Genomic DNA, 25,614 nt, shown 5'->3' with positions numbered 1-25,614 from the left:
TTACAGGTAAGTAATCTTCCAGGAATATGTGCTTGCATGTATTTGGTTGGCCAATGCGGTGCAGCAGTGTCACAATGCTTCGTGGGCTGTTGCCAAAGGATATCATAGCACCCGCGAGGTCGCCGTCGTGTTTTTGGTACAACAACCTCCTTTAAGCTTTGACTGATTTGAGGAAAACTCTTCAGATAATCCAGTCAACTCTTGGCTTTCTTCCATCGCTGCGTCTTCTTGTCCTGCATGCCACAGTTGGCTCAGCCCAGGCTGTGTTGCATGCCAAAACTGTGGCCGTCATTTCAGGTGTGGAAACTCAACCTGTCAAGGCAAGACAGACATTCTCATTAGATGATCAGATTATATAAACTGAATGTAAAAATGCAGACAGACTTGAAAAAAGAAAGGCAGCTACATTGAAGTTATTGCAGTTCAACGTTACAATTTGTGTCAAATCAAGGGAAAAACTCTGAGTTTTAGGTATTTTTCTATTAAAGTAAACAGCTCATTTTCTATTATACAGACATCCTGATGTTCTGATGTTCTCATTCAAGGCTACTTTTGATAACAGCGTTAGGAAAGTGTCTACAATGTAAATTTGAGCTCAGTCTGAGATTACTGATGTGTTACAATTACCAGAAGTACAAGAAATGCTTTTGTGTGTAACATTGGTGGGTAAACAACAAAAGGTGCAATTTCCCTCTTTCTAGTTTATGACCCTGTGGTTCAGCTTCATCTTCGGCCTGCTGGGTAACGCTAGCTGGCTGATACAGGTTATCTTGGCTAGACTGAGCCCAGGATCCTTTGGCTGTTGTCACTGTGATAGAAGAAAGAAAAGAAAGTGCAGTTTGAAAAGGTCAAACACAATAACAGCAGTCTAAGCATGCAGTTTTTGGGCCAACACACACATCATCAGAGAGTTTTTAGAAGACTTTCGAAAGAAGTTGCATTTATACAAAATATGCAAAATATAATAAGTAAAGTACATGAAAAGTTATTATTCAGAAACCTGTTTTTAGGTCATTTATGGGGACATTGTTATAATGAGGCCCCAGTCTGGTGTGTAAATACCAGATATGGAAGACAAGCTGTATTTTGGGGTTGTAAAGAAACCAGATTGAGAGACAGCAGCCATGCTGGCAGCTCTGTGGGCTGTACGTAAGCACACAGGGGCTTTGAGCTAAATGCTTACGTAAGCATGTTCACAGTGACAATGCGAACATGCTTTGATCTAATGATGGCACTGGATGGAAGGTCAAAAGTGCCAAAACATACTACATGATAATGTAAGGAAAAAGACAGCACACAGCACAGCACAGAGGAGATCTCTCAGTAGTGCACTCCAGTTTAATTATTTCAATTTTTTAGCATTTCCTTTCATGCAGACAAGAATACTAAGTGTGAATGCCTTTATTAGTGTTGGCTGCACAAGTTTCGATATCTCATATTAGCAGTAAAACGTCTGTTCATGGGGTTTTATCACATCTGCGATTCCTCGAGCACAGACAAACATCGAGCTCTGAGAGAAGTTGTGTGTTCAGTTATGTTTGCACAGCCTCATTAATATAGTGGTGATACTTTACTGAGCTACAGCTGCTAATTTCAAACAGTCTCTGTAACAGCTACAAAACTTGCCTCCTTCGAGCCGGAATTGAACCAGCGACCTAAGGATTCCAGCTTTTTCTCCTACAGTCCTCCGCTCTACCAACTGAGCTATCGAAGGGGTCTGCACCGTATGCGTGGAGCATCATGCCGACTCTTGATAGAGCAACAGTCAAACAGCTGAAAACATTAAACTCTGCCAAACAGTTAACCGAATTTTAGCTGGATCCTAGCCCAACAACAAGATGTCAACAAAGTATTAAAAGTGTTTGATTATACAAAGTCTGACTATCAGTATCTTATTCGTTTCTTTATTTTTCCAGCATTTTAGCAGATCAAAACATGGGAATCTGCTTTCAAGTCTCAAGTCAAATCTTCAGGGAGTAAAGTAAGTCAGGTCTCCCAGCAGTCTTTATTTTTGCATCTTCTATCTGACTTATCCAAGGTTCAGGTCTACAGCTCTGGAGCAAACCAGAACACATGCACATCCCCATCCACAGTAAATATGTCATCCAGTCTGCACATGCACCCACAGTGTGCAGGCGGAGCAGAAAAGACACATGTGGAGACTCCAGATCAAATGTCTCCTTCTTCCTTCCTCCTCCAGTCTCAGTGTGAGGAGACTCCATTTGGCCTCCCCTGACAGGTCAGTGCAGAACCAAAAATAATACACTTCCACTGAGTCTTTACTTTACAGTGTGCAGCAACTTCGCTGGTTATTAAGTGTCCGTTAGTCCGCCTCTGTCAGACGTTGTGGTATCCTCTCACACTGAGGGTAACAGCAGCTCAGTGTCTTTCTCTGTTGGTTGAAGCGCTGTGTCAACTTATTAGTTGGGTGGTGGTGGAGATGGTGAGAGCACTGACCATCGCTGCTGTTTAGTTTCCTGAGGTTTTCTAGGAATGGGAATTTAGTTTTTCCAATTATGGGGGGACAACTGTCAATTTTGAGGAGTTTCATTCCTAAGAAAGGTTTTTACTAAACTATTAAGTAGTAATATTAATAATTACATATTGGAAATCTTCCACTTTTTACATATTTTGAGGAAGTGCTTCAATGTAAACCTACAGGCTTAGCGGCCTATCATATACATATATGACAAAGCAGCCCTGTCTTGATCACAGTCTTGATGCAAACCCTGCACTTCCATCCACCCTGACCACCTCCATCCAACTCCATCAGTACATAAACGTAGCGTTGCATTCACTCAAAGACATGTTAACTCTGAATATAATCAAGGCAGCGATTACATTCATCACCACATTGGAGTCGTGAGCAAATTAGCTGCATATAATATCATTTCTAGGAGACAAGGTCAGATAAAGATCCTCACCATGAGCAGCATTAGAGCCTACACAGGAACTCCCCATTGGCTCTTCAGTCAAACACCTGAACCACTCAGCCGTCACAGCTGCATGAGAGCAGCTTTCCTCAATCACCCTCAATAGAGTAAACATTTGTAGCAGTGGAAAAGCAACCTAACAGTTAATGGCAATGCTTTTATCTGGTGTTCTCATCCAGAACCACTGCTGAGCAGGGAGGAGGATTCGTGTGTGTGTGTGTGTGTGTGTGTTGGTGAAGGACACTTTGTCAAGACAGATGGCTGATAAAAATGACTCTCAGAGCTTCCAGTTCCAGGACAGCCTCTAATGTTGCCTTTTGTAAAATACCAAGAGTGTAACACATTTCTTTTCTTTGTGCTGGAAGTGTAACATTTGTTAAGGAAATATAAAACAAAATATCATTATGCAGCACAAGGATTTAATTCAGAGTGTGAACAATACAGAGAAATGTTTTGAAAAGGAAACTTAAATGTGCCAGTGCCTAGCGTGACAGCTAACAAGATACGTGGTGTGTAAGTTCTGACAGAGACTAGCAGTTACCCCCTGCTTTCAGTGTTTGTGCTAAGCTAGGCTAAACGTGTCACGGAGCGACGGGTTACAAGTGGCAAATTAAAGGAAAAACCTGAATAAATGAAAGCAGAACATCACAAATGCAGATGTTTGCTAACTTTGGTACCTCAGTGTTGATGAACTTTGGCAGTGGTTCATGTCGTTTTTCATCTTACTTCAGGATCATCTCACAGAACTCGAGGGAAGGGTTAAATCAACCTGCTCTCATTCAAAGATCGTAGAAAACCAGCGTTGGCGTCTGTATGAGTGGCCTGCCACAAAGCCTTCCTGCCAGAAAAGTTAAAGCTGTGAACTGATCACAGCTTAGTCGGGTTTGAAAGAAAGTCAACGTTGACTTTTGGCTTCCAAAGAGCCCAGTCTCCTGAGTGAAAGTCCATTTTCTTACCTATCCATCAACCCCAACCTTCTCCTTACATAGACTTTCTCTTACTTCAGATTACATCACCTCGCTCCATGTGTCTAATATTACTGTCGATGGATTTACATTGGAGCTCGTTTAAAGCCCAAGGGGCATGACAAAACATCATTATTTAATGACCTGTGAATGATAAAGATCTGGTTAAATATAATTCTGACATGATGCTGTAAGTCCATGTGGTCCACACCAATGAACTCTTTGTAGAGGTTTGAGATGCATACTTATATTCTGCAGTAGTCTGTCATACTGAATGCAGTAAAGTCAACAAATCTGTCACATTCATGTCCTAATTCCCACACTTGCATTCCAAAATGTAGTTTTCATTGATCCATATCACGTATCTTTGAACTCCCGCTGAACTCCCTCAGAAGCCGCTCGCCGTTTGGAAACTCTGTTCATTACTGTAAAAATGGCTTTCCCCACATCTGTTTTACAGCTGAGCTCGCCCTTCTGCAGCCGCTGAGCTCCATTATTAATAATTTGTCACTGGAAAATTCCTAAATTAATATCTTTGCAGCGCAGATCAAATTTGTTCTGTTTAGCAGAAAGCCGTCCGGCTGGTTAGCTGAATCCCTCGGAGGTGAAACGTCGCTGGAAAGTCGGTCAAACCTGAGCCTTGGAATTCTGGGAAATGCATTTAACAATACTTCCATGGTAACAGAGTGAATTTCAGAGTATGAGTCCATCCCAGCAGTCAGTCACCAACTCCCCTCTGCGCATGGGAGACCGTTATTTCCCCACGTAATTACATTAAGCACAGAATCTCCCAGAATATTAGCTGAAATGGAGAGGAATGTGCAGCGCTCTCGCCCAGCCACCCCGCCATTGTCTACACTTCTGAACGCTGTGTTTGTTTTCCATTGCATTTTCTCTAAACTAAAAACACTGGACATTCTCAAGGAAGAGGAGGACTGGTCACAGCGGGCTGTGGGATCTCTGCTGCTGCAGATACAGATGTTTATCCGATCAACTAAACACAGATATAAGGTTTCATGGAAGGGAGAGGGAGGAAGACACGTCGCCAGCGGTGAGGTGAGCTGCACAGGGCAGTCATTCGTGAGCTGTAGGCTTTATTCTAAAAGTTTTATTCTAAAATACAACATCCAATATCAACCTACGCAAAATTATTCTTTACAAATGCGAAGGGATAGTCGTAACACCCTGCACTCATAGTGTTTTTAAATCACATGTGCTTTTTAAATATGGACAGCTGACTTTCATTTATATAACATCCTGGAATAAAACGCATGCACCTGCAGATTTAGTGGGCAATAAAAAAGAAGGTAAACTCTGAACTCAGGAAATGTAGCATTTACCAAGAAGTGAATGACCCCCAGTTACAAGAAAGTGTTAAACACATCACAGCTCACTGTAATGAACAGCAGTAATTAAGATTTAGACAAGTCCTCTAAACGAAAGAACAAAATACTCTCTTGTCCTCAGTGACTTTTTCAGGATGTGGCGAGGCTGTCGTTAAGGTTTGGTTAGGTTTAGGCACAAAAATGACTTTGTTATTCAGCTAAAGTTCACAGTTTGGCTTAAGGGACAATGCACGTTAATTAACATTGAGCACTTGCGTGCATCATGTAGATGTACCAGATTTAACCAGCCTCATTTTCATCTGCAGTCATTGGTTGAAATAAAACTTCATTTTAACCCAAACATCGTGGTTTGGGTTAAAATGACTACTCCTTGAAGGTTCGGGGACCTTCGTCAGCATGGTTACAATAATAAATATGTGGTTACGGTTCTGGAAAGATTGTGGTCATACTTTAAAAAACCAACACTGTGAGCAGGAAGCGAACGGTCAACATCTGATGATGATCCATCGCCTCACAGTCTGCCCCATACAACATCTGTCACTTTATAAAACCATCACCTTCTTTCAAAATTACTACGGCCTCTAGAGGGCGTTGTCAAATGAATAGAAAAAAATGTAATTTTGGCCACTTCCAGCTGTTCTTCAGTGTCTGTATTGACATGTGATCTGTATTAGTAAGTCTTATTAACTCAGTTCTGTTGGCTTTGTGCTCAGTTCTCTGTATCCAAATTAAAGGTGGGGCTGGCGGACCGTGCTGCTGTATGTGCTGAAATGATTTTTCTTTTGCCAAGAGTGGCTTAGCTGTCCGCAAATCCAATAGCATGTTCATGCTAGTCATATGCTAATACCAGGTGAAGATGAAGTACTGAAGGTGTGGCCAGACTGTGCTCTCCATTTCTTTCTGTGTTGAACTGGGTGAGACAGTCACAAACTTTCACTCAGCATCACCTTCAATCTGACTGAATATAACACAAGAAGGAAGGTTGTTATTCAGCTGCACGGAGCTTAATGACAGTGAAGTGTTTGATAAGGAGCTGTATGATGTGCAAACATTGTGAACTGCTGTTTTTGGTTGCAGTTTATCCTTACAGCCCTGCCTACGTTATTTCTCACCACACATGTCAATGCTGCTTTTGGAAACATGTTCTGACTCCATCTTGAGTCTATGCACTGCTGCACCTCCTTTGTCAGTCTTTTATTGGTTTCAGTTGTTGGCACATGATAAAAGAGGTTGAACTGTGATGATCACTGAGAACATTTTTACATGTTTCTCTTCTGCACTTTGAATCAGCAAATACAAAGCAAACGAGAATTCAAGAAAATTTTATAGCAAAGCGGTTTTCTATTTGGAAATTGCTGCATCTGCTGCTTTTGACACACCAATCAAACAAGGTGGAGCATGGTGACATCATCGGTAAGGCCTGACAAAATTCCTGTGAATTGTGAAGAGAGGACGTGATTCAGTGGAATGTCATGGAAGTACTGGGAAGTTCAAAACTGTCACAACATGACTGACCTCTCAAATAAAAGATAACACATGACTTAGTCCCAAGTAGACAGAATTCAACAAAAACTCTCATGCAGCCCTCTCTACCTTTACGTAACTTCAGGTGATGATTAAAGGAAAGTAAGATGTGGTGTTTTGGAAATGCGCACTGCGTAGCACGCAGACACAAGCATCTGTCTGGGCCTTAATCCATATTTGCACAGAGAGCGTTTTTCACATGTCACTCCCATATAATTACACTGCTAAGTGTTTCAGAGGGAGACAGGGGAGGAGATCTGGGTGGTCTCTTGACTTCCTCGCTCCCTCCAGCACATCGACCGGAGACCTGTGATTCACCGTCATTAGCATTCCAACTACCAGGATGTGAGTGAGGAGCAGCCACAATGTCTCCAAGTCTGACCCCTAAATTAACTGCTGGATTACAACAAGGTCACCAGTTTCATTTTTTACAGCTCAGCTTGGAGCAGACTGCATTATTTATTTTTCAGAACCACTTTATAATACTATCTCCTCTAGCCCGAGTGAGCTAAAACACATGCTGCACAGTTCCTCTGTTTTCTTCCCTCCAATGCTTCTCTAGTTGTGGTTGAGAATCAGTAATACACTGCAGAAATCTCACATCACTCCTAATATATCCTGGTAGTTTGTGATCTAAGTTGCACACAATGTGGGTTTGAATCCACAATGCATACGTATGATATGTCTGACTATGACAACACCATGATCAGTAAAAGGCTAAATAAGCTGTGCATTGAAATGTCTTTTTCAGGTGTTTACAGGCTGCACAGTATGGTGAAATCGGACCTGTTACATATTCTTTAAATGTTGTTTTTACCGTACTCCACCGACAAATTGGTGAGTTTCTGATTCACATGTGGAAAAAATGCCTGCACTTTGTTTAAAAGAGGGCTGAACTCGCTTTAGGTGACGTCGTTCTTTCAGTGGCTTGCAGGTGTGTTGCAGGTTTTTACTACATGCTGAATTATAGTTATTTAAATTCTGCTGCAACAATTTAAGCCCAGCTAGATGTATTTAAACCTGCAAATGCTCACCGGGTGAGTTCAGACACTCAGTACAACTGTGATGGAGACACATGAGATCAGTTTGCTATTTTACAAGCTTACATCCTGTCAGGTTTGGGATCTGTTTACGCTGGACTGAGAGGTGGAAGTTTCCCTACTTATTCACCTACCAGGATGGATCACAGTGCAGGTGATGAGAATACAATGTCATCTTCTTCCTGCTGCACAGCCAGACGTCCAACGCTGAACGCAGTTACAGCACAAACTCCCAGCAGAGACACAGACATCCTCATGACTTCCTCCCGCTGCTCGCCAACAGGTGCTCTTTGTTAAATAACACCATGACAAACCATTTTCAGCCTTGTCAATCAGAATGCATGCCAGATAAATACTACGCACAGTAGCTCTGCATACCAGGTCACTGTCAGGACAATTATTCCCTTGTTGAATTCGTCAAGTAAGTGAGGCCAAGTCCAGTCACAGAAAATTAATGTTAGCTTCACGCAGATCTTTCTACCTCAGCTCCTGTTTCCTGTTGTGGCACTTATCTGTCATCCATGATCATTTATGGCCTGGTGCTTGGACAGCGTACTTGGACTCTTTTGCTGCATGTCCAGTGAATGATCTGGGGATTTACGCTCCGTGTCACTCATCATTAAGTTGCTCTGGAAAAGAGCATCAGCTTAATTCCTCACATGCAATGCAAAATGTGGGTTTGGCTACCTAGCTAGCTGTCTGCCCAGATGCTTTAGCCTGGAGCCATATTGACTCCTGCCTGACTACTGGTCAGCATGGCCGCAGGCTCTATTCACGCCAGCCCATGCCTGAGCCTGCACAGAGACATCACACTACAAAGTCAGGCTCACTTCTGATTGGATGAGACCAGGGCCAAAACCTCAGACGAGGCCCCCAGGGACTCACAAGGCTATGTTGTAGTACCTCACTCGCGCTCTCAATAACCCTATCTGCTGCTGTCTCTGAATACTGATTTCATATGGATTGATTCACATCCACAGCTGCAGCCTAGATGACTGTGACGGTTTGGTTTTGTTATGTTAGACAACCCTGATTCCAAAAAAAAGTTGGGACACTGTAAAACACAGAATGTGATCATTTGTTAATCCTTTTTGGCATATACTCAATTCAAAACAGCACAAAGGCAACATATTTAATGTTTTACCTGATCAACTGCATTGATTGTTGTAAATATATGTTTATTATGTGAACATAATATACAAAATATGCACGATGCATTTATTGCAAAGTGGGAAAAAAGGATGAAAGAAACTGAAATAGAGCATGTACAGTATGTTAGCCACTTCATTTAAATCCATTGTGGTGATGCAAATTCAGCACAAGGTGGACGCTCCCCAACATGGGCGCATTAGCTTTATCGGCTACAACCACAAAAGCCTCCTCCTTCGAGCCGGAATTGAACCAGCGACCTAAGGATGTCAGCAGTGCTCTCCTACAGTCCTCCGCTCTACCAACTGAGCTATCGAAGGGGTGTGTGCACAAGCCTGTTTCACTGGAAACCACAAGTCAACACATAAAACAGAACTGTGTTCAACTTTAGGCTAATATAGGCTGATGATATCAGTCTTTTACACATAAATGCAGCATTTTATTATGGTAAACGTCAGCTGGCTTTTCAGGAAAGATACCAGAGGATCTTGAACATAATAATACCTTATTTATATACCCGCTCATCTGTCTGATATACATCCACAATCGTTCTAATATCAAACCATTTATTGGTCATTTAGTCCATTAACACAGACTGTTACTGATAATAAAGAATAAGAATTGCCTGTTTTTTTCTATTTCAAGTATTGATACAACCACACAGCAGTCATAGCCAACATAAACATATAGCAAGATGCATTTTGTTATAGGATGAGTTATTATACTTTACAGATGCAGCAGTTTACTGCAGCTTCTCTGTCAGGAGGATCAGAAGTCTGTTTTCTCTGTTTGATGTATGACCTGTAACAGACACAAACCACAAAAGCCTCCTCCTTCGAGCCGGATTTGAACCAGCGACCTAAGGATGTCAGCAGTGCTCTCCTACAGTCCTCCGCTCTACCAACTGAGCTATCGAAGGGGTGTACGGAGCCTTGTTTCCATGGAGAGCACAAGTCAATACGCATTAAACAGAATTACATTCAACTTTAATATTGGCTGATGGTAGCAGTTTTTGACACATAATGCTATATTTTATTATGGTACATCATAAAGAAGAGCTGCAGAGGGACTGAGCATCCATCTATATCATCCTAGTTTTACCAACAGAAAAATGAAATGGAATTCTGCTCTTGTTACGCACATCAGAATACAAAATATCGGTGAAATATTCAATAAAAGTACAGGAATGTATAGGAAATATAAGTGGAAAGGGGAATTTAAAAAGTTAAAATCAACTTGAAAACTTTGTCTTGACTGACTGAGAGAAAGCTGGAGTCACAACAAAGCTTTTGCTTCTTGTCTCTGGTGTTAAACATGAACCAAACATGACCAAAACAGTTCATACTGTCGATATTCAGGTGCACAATGGTTGGAAACGGTCATTAAAATGTAGAGTTTTATTAAAACCTCACATGCTGCTCCATGCTCCTCTATGTCCTTTGCCCTCTGCTGCAGCGTGCTTGTGTAAAGCCACCATGTCTTGACTTGACTTGACTTACCCTGTGAATTAATCGTGGCCCAGCTGTTGACTAATAGTCCACATTCACCGCTAAAAAAACACCATGTCACCGCTCCCCGTGTCCAGAGTGTGGGTGGTGGGAGCAGGGAGGGGCTGGCTGAGTAAATAGGATGGGGGTTGGGGGCGACGCAGGACTTGTAGCATTGTATTGTTTGACTGACAGTGGGACAGCGAGGGGGAACGGGTGGTCCGAGCCCAGAGACAATGCCTGAGAACACGCTGATTCTCAGCTAAGCCCCCTTTGTGTGGCAGGGTGGGAAACCCCTTACAAATAGCCGTCACTAGCGTGATGCATGCCTTTATCATGACTTGGGAACCTGCTCGGTGGAATCATGGCATGGTCTGAGATGTCATATTGTTTTGCACTGTCAGTGGTACCAACAGGCCGTTTCATGCGTCCAGTGTCCACAGCGTCCAAGTGCTGCAGAGGACACTGGGGTTTGTGCTGCAGATGGAAGATAAAAACACGCCGAAACTTCGCACAACAAATGAAACCTTTTGTAATCTCCAGAGGTTTGATAGAAGCAATCAGTGCCAATGGGGAATGTAATAGTAAAACACTTTAAAGCTATGCATAACAATCATACAGCTGGTACAAAACACTCCCGAAAGTAAATAAAGTCATGTTTATTGTTAATTGCCCTTTTCACCGTATAGGGCTGGTTTGAGGGTGTTTTTACTGGAGGTCATCGACTAATTAGTTTAAACAAGTTGAGCTATGCTGAGTAGGTGCAGAATCAAGAGTGTGTTTAGAACATTTCTGCAAACAAATAGTAAAATACAGAAATGTTTCTACAGATTGTTGTAAAAAACATTAGTTTTAGCTGTACTGCACAGGCTCCAACAAGAGTACGTTAATCCATATTTAGTTAGCTTTGTTGAACTGACCTGATGAGGCAGAAGACAATCCAAGCTTTAAATGATCACTGCAGGGGTAATCGCATCAAGGTCCTTCTGAAATATAAGGCGAATAATAAACATTAAAGATGAATAAAGAGAGCCAAACAAAGTTTTTGCAACAACGTGGCTCAGCCTCAGCTTTCCTCTGCCAGATTTAAACATTGAAATGAAATGTGATAACTGTTGGCATCGTTACATAAACACGCAGATAAGAGAACATTACAGTAATGTCACAATCTGTTTTACGCCTACATATTTAGAGATTCTGGATAAACACAGATCAGTGTCCTTAAATGTTGTACAACATATCTTCACTCTTGATGATTTAACATCCTTTTACTTTTAAACTGTCTGTTTCCTGTTTAAATGGCTAATGTGGGATCATTACAGCTCAGTTGTGAAAAGGCTCCAATAAACAAACCGCTCATCTATGTTTTGTTAAATTCACCTAAGCGGACGAACAATATGAAACTCGATCCAGGCTTTAGGGGGAACACACCTCCCGAAGTTGAGGCTGTTTATTCAGAAGCTTAGGATTGTATTCAGCGAGGAGCTGCGAGGAGGGGGAAAACACGTCAGGGTATCTGTTTACATTTGGCCCAATTAACAATACAATGGTGCAGGGATTTGCAAAGAATCAACTCAGCCTATTTGTCAGCATACATCTGTTAATTATTTGTGTAAATTAGGTCCCAAACAATAATTATCACCTACAATTAGGTCAGGTGAAGAGGAGAAGGAACTGCCATTAATTGTGTTTAAAATGCTGACAACACCAATTAGCGAGCTGGATTCGTCCCTGCTGCCACCCAAAGACTGAGCTCCCTGTTGTGGAGATGAAACTCATTACGCTTCCTCCAATACACAGAGTGCCCAGTCATACTGGTTCAGCTGGTCGGCCATTCAGCTCCAGCACACAGGAACACACAGCGCTGTAATGTAATCTGGCGTGAGGTCATGAAATTTGTGGGCAAATCGTTCTCAGCGTGGAAAATGATACAGAGCGCCTGGCGCTGATAGCGAGCCTGTGAGAAAACAGAATGTGCGGATGACCGCTGAGAGTGCAAATGAAGTAGCATTTGGAAGGTCAGTGTGTGTTCTTGAGTAGCCAAACGCCCTGCTGAAGTGTCCTTGAGCAAGATGGCAACATTTTAGCTGCTTAGTCTGTGAATGCTGCTCGGTTAAGACGGTAGAGAAGAACAAACACACCCGCACGTGCATGGGTCTCAACAACAGGTGCAGATTAAAACCCAAACCATGGGCAATAAAGAGCAGCTCATTCAAAGCATCCCCTGTGTTTAGGCTCTAATAAACTCGCACACCTTGGCAGCAGATGAGAGCGTGCAGACTCTCCCTGATTCATCATGCTCTGAATGGGAGTGCCGGTGAAATGCCCACAGTGAAACAGAACGTAAAGCTGGCTGAGCTCGAGAGGTTTCAGCCCAAGGTGACTTTAAAGTGAGACCACATGGCTTCTGGAAGAATAAATAACACCTGTTTACAAATTAAAAGGTGAATCCATAGAGAATTAAATGCACCCTTGGAGCTTTACCACCAAACCCCTCCTTGGTCTACCAGTAGTTTACAGTGGCTAATGTAAGGAAATGTTCGCTTTTGATTTTTTTTAGAGCAACAAGTTTCCTATTTACAGATTCACAGAGCAACATCAAGTCATACGTTTACTCTCCTTTAACCTCTTTATTGGTCTCCACCAACTCCTGAGGGGAAAAACTGGCTCTTTAGCTGCTAAACGCTTCACAGTGTTCACCAGCAGGTCTACATCTTTCCGTCTTTGTCTGTCTGCTGTGGGTTTATCGGAGCGTTTTCTCTGGAAACAGCTGCCCGAGGTTGATGGAGACAAGGTTGACGAGATCACTGACGGAGAACCAAAACAGTCAAGCTAAAACCAAAAATTCAAAAAGAGTGAGCTGAGAGAAGCTAAAAAGCTCTGCAGAGCTGAAGGATGCTGTGACTCATAGTCATTTGATCCGCGGTTAATGTAAAAATGTTTATCAGAGCAGCTCTCGTGGTGGCACCATAACGTTATGCAGCTCTAACCTGGCTCTGTTTTGCTTGGCTGACATTGTCTCGCTGAATGACACAGTCATTTACGAAGGAGGAGACAGCTTCCTGTTGACTTTCTACACCCAGATTTTCCCAACCGGTCTGCAGGTTTGGACTTGTGACTTTAAGGTGCAACCGTCATCTTTATGGACATCAAAATTCTTATTAATCAAATCATCTGTGCTTCTGAAGCAGCGCTGACACACTGTACAGGCTGCTGAATGCTGAGATTTCAAACATCAAATCAGCACGTTCACCACTTTAACTCACTGTTGGTTTTCTTAAACGAACCGATGAGCTGGAGAGAAAACCTCAGATGAATCATAACTTTGATAGCTGTAATTTTCTTAATTGCATCATAATGTGTGAGTCAGCTTTCTTCATTTTGAGTGAAACACCTCTATGATGAAATCGCGGCCAATTATTAGCTTTCATAAATCACTCAGCAGCAGAGTCGATGTTTGTGTATTAAGAAAACCCAAAAGTTTCCAGTGCGAATGTGAATTTGATCATTTCACACTTATATGAAATATTACATGCAATTATTGTTTATCTTAACATGAAGTCATTTAAATGCTGAAACCACATTCATTTGTAGCCTAAACTTCTAAATTATCCTCCCTTTTCAAGGAAATTTAGCCAAGGTTAATCTCGACCTGCAGACCTTAGTGATCGAGGTATACTGGGCTGGTAATATTTCCAGAAAGTCGATTCAGAAGATGAGTTGCAAATGTAGTTTGCTTATGCTGAACATAAAGCAGATTAGTTGCATGACCTTCATTTTTTTATTTTATTTTTTTTAATGGAGGACCCACCCAGTACGAGCTCCCTGTGCTGCGCAGCACTGAGTGGCCAAGACGTGAATATTTGAAGGTTTTCTCAGCTTGACGGATAAGATTTTGCATTAACAAAGCACCAAAAAAAACAAAGGCAGACAGGCATGAATACATGAGCGTGTTTACTTTGATCCCAGCTGTTGGTTGAACATTAACGACAATGAACTGCAGATGATTCGACATTTGGATCCATATCCAAAAACCTCCAACAACGCGACAGAGAATCCATTCTTCCATGTCACAATAGAGTAAACAGCAGGGAAATAATACACACAATTATACACATATAATACCTACAGGCATATCAGTTATTGAGCTACACAAAACACCACAAAACTAATTAAAACAATGGGCTAAATTGGATATCACTCCATTGTACAGATGCAACTAATTCAACAAATTAACAAATGAGCCAAAACACAGCACAATACTGTGAGCCGAGTTAATTTTCATTAAATGATAACACATTCCAGCCAATTCAGGTTTTTTTATTTGCGTATTCATAAATTCCGGGCACGGGCGCATGAACCTCAACCTTTGTTAATATGAATATATTGTGAGACATTTGCATAATCCACTTCATAATCCACTGCAGCACTCGGCGGTAACAAAGATAAGGAGGGGTAGCCACTGTTTCTCCTGGGAACGCTACACAGATAAACGGAGAAAAAGAGACCCACTTTCTGCTCCTATTATGAGATAAAAAAAAAAAAGAAAAAAGAGGAAGGCTTTGCAAAGTTTTCATTTTCCAGTGCATTTCCCTTTCAGAGACAGATGGTGGTGGAATATCATTATTTGTGTGTTGAAACTGAAATTTACTGAATTTCCTCAGAGAAGAGGTGCATGGGTTATTTATGTATCCGCCACAGACACGGCATGCCGATTTTATTACCCCGCCGCTGCTGCTGCTTCACTGAGACCCTGAAATGTGCTTCTTGCAGAAAATGTTTTTCACACAAAAATGGAAAAGCTGCGTTGTGCAGCGGGAAGAATCACAAGGTGACAAATGAGCAAACAGAACGCAAACTCCCAGCTTGTCCTGAACATCACTAATGAGAACCCTTTTAGCTGCGATACGGATGGAAAAATGTTGCGTGTGCCTGCACCTGTGTGTGTGTGTGTGTGTGTGTGTGTGTGTGTGTGTGTGTGTGTGTGTCGTGACTGAGGCAGTGAAAAGCTCTCTTAAGTCCCCCAATCTTTCCAAATTGGCCTCTGGGATGACGCCACCACACAACTACATCCATCCCCGCTGTGCTGCATGCATTCCTGGTGTGTGTGTGTGTGTGTGTGTGTGTGTGTGTGTGTGTGTGTGCGTGTGTGTGTGTGTGTGTTTGGACAATGGCAACACTTCCTTTTTGGCCTAATAGGCAGGGAGCCCCAGCCATTGTGGCCTGATTAGGGCTCCCATTCAAGCTCTCTGGGATTTCTAATTGCGAGGCCTTGTGCGGCGAACTCCCCCTCACTTCCCACCCCGCTACACTCCCCTCACGACTACTGTAAGACTTAATGAGACACAATTACTGCCCCCTAGGAGTCCTACAGCGAGCCAATCACAAAGAGAGACAAAGACCCCCAGTGAATGGCCACTCAGCGGAAAAAGAGACAGAAAGAGGGAGCAGGAGGGAGGGGAGAATCACAAGCCCTCATTGTCCAGAGAAAGCACAGAGAGGAGCCTTTTTTTGGAGAAATATAAATGTTTTTATTTAATGCCGGCTCATAATTAGGCCCCTGAGAGGGAAAGGGAGAGCCAAAGGAGTGGAGAGGGCGGGGAGTTCAATGGCGAAAAAGGCCCGTAGGTACAAAAGACGAAGAATGACATGTTAGACGTGCGGAGGAGGAGGAGGAGAGGGGGTGAGGCGGAGGAGGGAGGGAGTAGGAGAAGAGGGGACACATAGATACTGAGGTGAAAAAACACAGATGCAGAAAAAGAGAACAAAACCAAGTGGAAAAACTTGACAGGACTTTCTTCTTTTCTTCTCTTTCTGTAGCCCTCTGAGCCCGTTTGGCGTGGGAAATGGCCTGACGTTGAATGATGCGTGCCAGGCCGAGTGAAAAGCCGAGGCAGTCCAGGCGTTCTGCAGGTTTGGCACTTCACGTTTGGCTCAAGAGGTGAAATATTCCTCGATTCGAGGAGTCTTTCTGCCAAAACTGTGTGGGAAGCAATATAACAGGGACAACAAGAGTCTGGGTTCAGAAAGAGCTGCGATAAAAGAGCAGAAAGGCGCGGTTTGCAGACAGCTCTTGACTGTATGGGAACATTTACGGTATTATTCCCCCAGAATAGTGCAGATATTATTTCGAGCAGTCATGTCGGGGGATTTTGAAGCGTCCTCATGCAAAGGGGGGTTTATTGTGAAAGCTGAGCCTCTGCACGATGTTCGCAGACAAGGAATATCTGAGACAACGGATATCACTGACCGAATGAAAGGCTACATGTCAATCAGCTCTGTGGAGAATGCTGCATTCCTGGATTAATTCAGTGTGCGGCACAATACTCACCCAGCAGGAGAGACGGCAGGTGTGACCTGACACACAGAAAGGAATAAATAAGGAAAATAAAAGGCTTTTAAAGATTTTCTCAAGATGCACTCGTGGACAGAAAGAGCTGCAGAACATTCTCCGGCCGTTTGGAACAGTCGTCGTCTTTTAGCAAGAATTTAATCTATTAAAATCTCAGTCACACTTCTTGCTCTTGGCTAAACAACCAGACAACGATGCGAGTGCATGTTTGGCCTGCGCACACACACACACACACACACACACACACACACACACACACACACACACGCACACACACACACGCACAGTGGCAGTAGCAGCAGCAGATCAAGGTTCATCATGCACAGAGTGAGACAGAGAGAGGCGATTGTAAGACACTGTAATGCATTTATATTGCAGTCATCGTTTCTTATGCACAAAATCAGTTTAAGAAGTTAGGAAACATCATAAAAGAGACAATTTTAAGGCGCTGAGGAGACTGAGCTTCACATATTAGATCAGAGGAGGAGAACCTTCATTATTGCAGTAATAATGTGACCAACAGTCTCTCTGTGGGTTTGCAGTGTTCATTTGAGTCCATGTAGTAACATCCTTCATCCAATCATGTGTTCACAAAGTGGTGAACCTCGCTCCACCCTCGCTTGTGAATGACTGAGCCTCTCCAGGATGCCCCTTTCATACCCAATCATGATCCTCTCACCTGCTACCAGTGAACCTGTTTACCTGTGGAATGATCCAAACAGGTGTTTTTGGAGCGTTCCACAGAAGATATTTACAAAAATCAATGAAGCTGATGAGGTCAGATGTTAAATATATTATTATTTGCGTTTTACACCGCATCCCAGCTTTTGGGATGGCGGCATGTATCATACATATCAACTAACATTCAGTGATTAACTCGTGTGAAAGTGTGTGAGTTGCACTGTGAGAAGTGGAGGCAGGCACACCTCAGGCTGCTGATGGTCGTTAAGACTTCAACAGCAAAATAAGTTCAGATTCAATCCATCAGTGATTCAGCCTGTGAGTCACCACTGCTCCCTCTCTCTCTCTCTGCTCCCTCGCTTTTTAGCACACTTTAATAGAGGAAGACAGCGATGTGTCTGAAAAGGCTGCTTCTTTTGTCAGTATGGCACGTCCGCTGTTCGCCACAGGTGTCGAATTACACACATCAAATGAGATGATGTTACGTGACGCAAACCAATGTGCTCGGCCATCACAGCACACGTCTCCGGTCCAGTTCGGGGACGGTGCCTCTGATTGCTGGATGGAGGCGCCTCTTCACCGGGAATCTGTGAGAGATGGGACTGAAACTACATCACCACAGCACTTCAGCTCTGTCAAACCACAAGCGTGGACAGACGAATATGTAAGAGGTCTTCAGATTCGTCATGCTGTCAGGCAGCGTCAGTTGTAGCTGGTCACCCTTGTTATCATTCTACATCATCGATGCACACATGAAGTCAAAGCCAGCAGACGTCACTACAGAGCAGTCAGAGTCAGCAGTGCAGCCGTCATCAGAAACTGTCGTCGCCTCTGATGGCGCTTCAGAGGGAGGGACGGCCCGTTCCATTAAAACATACCTCCTGGATTCCTCTTTCCTCACGTCGCCTCCTAATGTCTTACTGTGGATGATAAGGCGACGCAGAGATTTAAGCAAAGGAAACAAGACATTTAAGGTAGATGGGACACATTTTGTTGATTTAAAGCTGCAACATGCTCACTCTCTCTCTCTCTCTCACACACAAACACACACACACACACACACACACACACACACACACACACACACACACACACACACAGCGCCCTGGCCCCATGGTCTTTTCAGTGTGAGCAGCCTCTCAGCTTCTGACTGAACCCCCTTTGTTCAGCAGTGACCCTCTTAAGCGCAGGTTGAAGCCTGCAGCCATTCCACTTTGGATTTGGACCCTATCGCGTGTCACACGGCTAAGTCGACCAGGACCGGGCCTCTTCGCTCAGACACACGGCAACAAGTATCCTTTCACATTACAATGAGCGCTGCAGCGGGGTTTAAGCTTAAAACGGCTAGATCACCGAAATCATGAGCAACCTCGGAGGCATCCAGAGGTGAAGGCTGCATCGCCTCAGTTACAGATGCAATAAAGACCATCAAGTGCTGAGCTGTGCTGTTACTGTGAGTCACCTTTTCTTCAGCAATGCCAAAATAATCCTGAATAGTGAAGTCTGATTCATGAACTTATTGCAAAACATGAGTAACTTTAAGTGACGAAACACATTCTGAACTTGCTAACCATAAACCGCACCAGTTAGCTGCTAATGCTAGGTGAGTGACAGAACCTCCGAGTACACATTAGACTGAGCTGATGCTGCTTTGCTGTATTGCAGCTAATCGCATTCACATCAAGGTCGTCAATTATGATGTGGATTTTCAGCTTTTTCCTAATTTTGATATCTCCAGTTTGGCAATAAAATAATTTGCCTCAAAGGGAAACAAAGATGGACTCAGAGGTCAGAGAAGTCCATCATTATCCTGTGTGTAAATTAATATGCTAATGCTCGTGACCTGGTTGTTCGTCATATGTTCGCCTGCAAAACAGTTTTTAGGTGCTGTAGTCAGATTCCTGAATCTAATCATTTAATTGAATTAACTGAGTATTTTCCAAAAAATCCAATGTATTATGTTAGTTTTAAGGAATATTTTGCCGCCACTAATCAGTGTCAGAAATATGCAGATCACAACTCAGGTGTCAAGATGATGCCACATGATGCAACACGACTCTTGATTTAAGTTCATTTGCACTGGAAACAAGTGAACTTATCTCACCTCATTGGCAGATTTTTTAAAGAGTGAGTATCAAAGAGCCGTTGAGATACTTTATTTTTAGAGCTGCCTTTAACGTCTGCCTTCATAAAACTGTCAGCCTGTTGCTGCTGAAACAACACCGTCTGACACATACAAAGTGGAATGTGTCTTTGTCAGTTTCAAGTGGCTCTCTGTTGGTTTCATCAGCTTAATCAGGTCCAACTGTGACTTAGATTGACAGGTCATATGTCAAACGTGGATGTTTCACAAAGCGGCACATATTTCCTGGAGTTGCTTTTCAACCTCCTTTTATTTATCCAGGAAAAGTTTGCTAATCCTTTATGCTTTTTTTTTTTTTTTCCATTGCCCTGATTTCACTCATTCAGCGCCACACGTTCATATCTGGGAGCAGCTCAGTGACAAAGACGTGAAAATCAAGTCTGGAAATAACAAATCTTATTCGCCATTATGTTAAATACAGAGTTTTACCTTCAGTGCACGATCAGACTGTGTTTTTATACTTCTTAATAGCATCCACACGTGTGTTGTACACATTCCATATCCACTGCATTAAAAGAATTATGTGTTATCTGATTTTTGCTAAATGCTTCATTGTGTTTATGTACATTAACTTGCAAATTCATGAATTTAAGGGACACTTGGACACATACACTGCAGCAAGTGTAAATGTATAACATGCAGCTTTAAGCAGATTGCAAACCATTTTCTTAGAGGAATATATTTCAATCATAAAAAAAGATATTCTGGAGGAAATAACGACAGTGGAAAACCATGTGAGCCTGTGGACAGTGGAGTGAAAACGGTAAGCCTGGAGCAGAGACCACTGATTATCATCCATTTTATACCTCTGACGTATTTTCTGCTGTTGCTACGGGCTGTGCAATTGTTTAAATGTTAATCCTCCATATTCTTCCAACAAATTATATCACCATCTTTGTTACCGAGCACTCTCGTCTGCTATTTGTGCACCGCACTTCCCACAGATTACCTGTCAATCAAACAGTGTGGGCGCTAATGTGTACATTTTTTTTTCTTTTTTTTTGTTATTGAAGTTTCTTTTCTCTGCATTTCCCGTGTTCTCATTTAAACTGCTCTGTCCTCTTTCTGAACAGCTTCGGCTGAACTAATAACGGGAAGTCATCATGCAGATGCAGCCCTGCTGCCGATGCACCTGAATGGAATGCAGCCATTCTTAATGTTAATGTTAATGACACCTTTGTTTTACAAGTAAAAATGTTTCCGGTGAGAAAAATCTACTGCAAACAAAAGATGTGCTGACGTCCTCTCTGTGCTCTGCAGGCTGTCCTACATGCAAGAAAATGAGTTGTACTCAATAGTTAGTTCTTTAAATTTTTACCTGAGTCACATATTAAAACATTTTTAATCTCAACCAGGGTTTGGAGCTGTTTCACCATGAATACATCCCGGCTCTCTGCCCCACTGCATGCAGCTTCAGCCCTTTTTATTTCTCTCTCACACAGACTCAGTCCAGCACTGAATACTTGAACACTCGTGTGTTAAATAATGTGACCATGCAGGTAAGAAAACTGGCATTTCTCTCAGATGTCATGCATTATTACTTTGAATTAATGTTACTGCTACATCAATACTGCTAAAAGAAGAATATTATTATTGTTATTATTTGCACAGATCAGATTTTCTATTCTGACACTAACAGAAAAAGCCAGAATACGACTGTTACCTGTTTCTGTCTTTGATTCTTGTCTCTCACAGTCAGTCCAGTGTAGTAAACGTCATAAGGAAATATGAACAAAGTCTGCATGATCATCAGTTCCAGGTCGGTAATCATTATCCAGAACAGCACTACTGTTGAGTAGGTTTGGCAGGGAGACTCTCAGTCATATGATGCAGGCTTATTCGATGTATTATTATATTCATGTGATGCATTTTGATTTAAATTGCAGCTGCGATGACATTTCATGCTTTCACTTCACAGAAACTCATTGGCCGTGTGCAGCTTAACCACGAACCCGATGCAAAACCCGTGATGCATTTTCATAAACCTGATCAATTTAAAAATAACAATGCGCTTCATGAGCTCTCGGTGTTCAGCTTTGTGAGGAAGCAAACGTTTTGATGTGACAGCAGCGAAAAAAGGCCCGCAGCCAGTCTGACGATCAATCTTCACTTTGACTGAGAGTGATGTCCTTTAAGCAGACAGATGCAGTCGGTCTACACGTAACAAAATGCTGCTGTCACACGTCACTCTCTGTCGCTTTGGCTCTCAGTCTCCTCACGACGGCAGCACGGCAAACACTTTGTGAGGCAGATTCATTACTGACGCTAGATTGAAAAACTCAAGAACAATCACCTTTTAAAAGGACACTTGAGTGTTTTCCCAACAAATGATGACGCTTCAGATTCTCTGCTCGTTAGAAATCTGGAATACTGACTAATCTGAGACGTGGTGTGAAACAGTTCAGGACAGATTGCCTTTTGGTAATCATTATCCAGCATTTTTAAGGTTTCAATCTTTAAATCCCAGTCTGCAGATTAGCCATTAGCTTCACTGAGAGCGTAAAACATTGACCAGTCTGCGCAGTATGTCCTGCAATCCAGACAATTTATCACAACGTATTGTCACGTTTCGGCGATAAGAAGGCAATATTTGAGAGCTGTGGAATTTCTTTAAACTGTGTTCCCAGTCCTGTTATTGGGTGTTATTTTATTATCTTGAGCTCATATAAGCCTTTTGTATAAATATGGACTGCTCTGCATAAACGTCTGGAAAGAAATCAACTTTAAAATGACAAAAGACGTTTTCTTCTAATAATAATCACAAAATTGAGTTTTGGGAGACTTTCTGTGATTGACTGTGAAAGCACAGGAAAGAAACACAACCTCATACATGTCTACTTATCATAGTTTACGTCTGATGTTTAACACTTTATCGCTTTCCACATTGCACAAGTGCTTCAAACTTAAGTCCATGCATGCTGTATTAAAGCCTCAATGGGCTGCTAATGAACAAAGTCGCGTCTTAGCATCTAAAATCTTTTAAACTGGATCACAAATAAAGAAAAACGTTGCAGATGCTACGAGATGCTGTACATCAAGTTCACGTTGGATTTTCTTAACCCTTTATTTGAAAAAACACAAAAACATTCAACCGGTTACTATAATGATTTATTGCAGTGCACAAGATTCAAACTCCTCTGAGCCAATGGACTCACTTGATGAAATCTCACAGTGCAAAGGTCATTAGAACAAAGCGCTAACGCTGGTTCAAAGGTCCTCCCGTTCCTCTCTTTGTCGTACAGTTTTGATGCTAGCGTGGACGTCATTCCAGCACTCCTTGTTTGCTCTTTGCTGGCCAGATTTGGCTGCTAGCTACGCACATGCTGCTGTGTAATGCAAGATGAAGAACTGTCAGGTCATGGACGATGAAGGTGCCACATGGGTCCGATAGCCTTCAGTTTTCTTTGGGTATAATTTGGATTTTAGCTCTTAAATGAGACAAATGATTCAACCTGGGCTGTTAAGTTGCTTTTCCCTGCTGAACAAGTGATCTCATAAGAGGTGACGGAGGAGAGCAGCTTGTTTCTTTCTGTTGTTGTTTGTTTGATTTGGTTTGTTTATGGGAGGCTGCGCGGTTTGGTCTTGAAATCCAGCGGGGACTTCCCATGCAGGTTTGAATCATGCTCACAGCAAGGTAGTCTGAAATCAACCTATAATCACATTTTCCTGACAGCAGACCTCTTGTGGCTAAGTGTGGGATCATAAAGGCAAAGTAGGCGAGGTTGCCATAGACCTTAATGGAGGAAGTGACTCTCATTCAGTCATACACCAATGCTGACAGAGCTGCCATGCGAGGCGCCGGTCGGCCCATCAGGAGCATCTCAGGCTTCAGCCGAGTATCAACCCACCAACCCTGTGATTAAAGGACGATCCGCTCCACCTACTGATCCAAACCCACCTAATGTACGGGCCTACAGACGCGGCTTGCATCCTGTCCCCTACAATCAACTTTGGCTTCTTTTGATCACGAAGCCTCGAAAAACATCTTGATCTTGAAGGACTTCCTGGTTAAATCAAGGTTAAAAAAGCACCTCAGCCGTACAGGTGTTACATCAGAAAACGCTCACACTGTGGGGTTGTTATCGCTCGTACTGTCAGAGTCGTTTTCGGAGCAGTCGTACATCATTTATGCATAACGACTTGTTGCATTAACATGTCAGCGTTATCTTATGCAATTCCTTAACGTATTGTACAGGATAACAATATGGTTCTAATTAATGAGGGAACAAAAGGAATAATTTCAGGGTATGAATTATTCTGTAAAATGTCACTCATTTGCACTAATTATGTCTTGCTTACTTTCCCGTCATCCCCTCTTCTGCATCTCTTCCACTCCCCCAGTTCTTCACCTTTCTCCCTCCTCCATCTTTCTCTGTCCCCATCTCTCCCCTCTCTCTCCACCCTCCCCCTCCTGCCTCTCGCCTCTTTCTCTCCCCCTCCTTCATTTGGCTGAAGCTAAATGTCTTGTGTGAGATAACATCGCAGTAGGAAATTCCGCCTGTGTTGCCAGACTGCTCAGTTTTCTCCCTAGGGCTGGCAACAATGTGCGTCCTTCATAAGTGCCTCTGCAGCGCTCAGGATCTCCACTCATCCCCTGTGAGCCCGGTCAAAAGACCCGCCGGCGAAACCCAACGCCGCGCTCCGAGCTCCACGCCCGAGCCACAGCAGCTCGCCCGCGGGATTACTGCAAAGACACTGAAGAGTCCGCCACACAGTCTCAAGTTTACTCACAAGACCCCCAAAATATAGACAGCATTGGCGTGAGCTGTCATTGTACGGCTTGGTAGATACGAAAGGCAACAACAAGCTATCGTTTAATTGTGCTCTTTTAAAGGGACTTCCTGGTGGCTCTGGTCGCCCGTCAACCTCACAACAACAACATTACTTGAAGAAGTCACTGTGCCGGGTCAACAACTATAACTGAAACTTATTTACAGTCTGGTTTTGGATTAAACACATGAGATATGATGTGGTCATTAAAAAGCTTTACAGGTGCTGCTTTAAGGGAGTTTTGGGACCTGTGGACGGATCCTGCTTCCAGTCTTTTGTGCTAAGCTAAGCTAAAAAGCTCAGTTAACTCTCAACATAAAGCAAACATTTCCATAAATGTTGAACTATTCCATTATCAATGTTCCTCAGCGTAGAAACACACCAGTCTCCTGAACAATTCAACAGTTCCACAGGTTTATGTTATGGCAGCCAGTTTTAATTATTTCAGCTTTGTTTCTGAAAAGTCGTGTCTTTTCTGCTCATTTGGTCAAAAGGTCCCCAGTCTTTTGACAGCAATGAGCCCATGCTGGTGTGGCTCCATGGAAAAGCCTGTAAGAGATGCAAATCAGACAGATTTTGAGCTCTGTCCACAGGTGTTTCAGCACAACTGATCAGACAAAAGGGAACCCCTGAGTGAAGATGAGAGCGACTGTCCTTTAAAATGTGCACTTAAGCTGTTGAGCGCTCCCATTTTCATCACTTCGACATGCGACTGCGAGGTAACCTATAAAACTACTGTTATTGGTCCATATACAGTTGCAAAGTGGAAGTTGTCAGTGTTATCTGACTGACAGCTGCAGCACTTAACAAGGACTGATGAGCACAACACTGTACCGGATGAAAGAGATACTGCATCAGGAAATATTTGGTTCTATGGGTATTAAGGTACAGAAAAAATGCAAAACAAACAAAAAAACATTTTTGTCATTTCTTTTGAAAAATGTAAACATAATGGACTTCCTGAAGTGCACACATGAAGGCACTTCTTAGCGGGCTCAATCACTTTAACAATAAGCTTAAATCTTGTATTCTCTCCAGCCAATCCTATAGCATTAGGAGTAACCGTAATGATCCCATACAGCAGATCTAAATGTCACGGGAGGATCCTCCGGCTCTGGTCTCTCATGGTTTTGCCATGAGACAGCAACCCTCCATGAGCTTGACTAATGTGGCTAACTGGGCTAATTCAACTAGCATGCTACAGGTGATGAACAACAACAGGTT

The 25,614-nt window shown here is 42.7% G+C and overlaps 3 non-coding genes across 3 annotated transcripts; all 3 read right to left on the bottom strand.

Annotated features, from left to right (window-relative positions):
- Nucleotides 1-1,627: 1,627 nt before the first annotated feature.
- On the bottom strand, nucleotides 1,628-1,714 carry trnay-gua (transfer RNA tyrosine (anticodon GUA)). The gene is given in 2 exon segments: nucleotides 1,628-1,663; nucleotides 1,678-1,714. It is a non-coding gene; the product is annotated as a tRNA-Tyr (tRNA).
- A 7,475-nt stretch (nucleotides 1,715-9,189) lies between these two features.
- Nucleotides 9,190-9,277, bottom strand: trnay-gua (transfer RNA tyrosine (anticodon GUA)). Its single transcript is given in 2 exon segments — nucleotides 9,190-9,225; nucleotides 9,241-9,277. It is a non-coding gene; the product is annotated as a tRNA-Tyr (tRNA).
- Nucleotides 9,278-9,788: 511 nt separating this feature from the next.
- On the bottom strand, nucleotides 9,789-9,876 carry trnay-gua (transfer RNA tyrosine (anticodon GUA)). Its single transcript is given in 2 exon segments — nucleotides 9,789-9,824; nucleotides 9,840-9,876. It is a non-coding gene; the product is annotated as a tRNA-Tyr (tRNA).
- Nucleotides 9,877-25,614: the final 15,738 nt, after the last annotated feature.

This window comes from Chaetodon auriga, chromosome 12, assembly GCF_051107435.1.
Source record: "Chaetodon auriga isolate fChaAug3 chromosome 12, fChaAug3.hap1, whole genome shotgun sequence".
In the NCBI taxonomy this organism is placed as follows: Eukaryota; Metazoa; Chordata; class Actinopteri; order Chaetodontiformes; family Chaetodontidae; genus Chaetodon; species Chaetodon auriga.
This window is presented reverse-complemented; position numbering and strand designations above follow the sequence as displayed.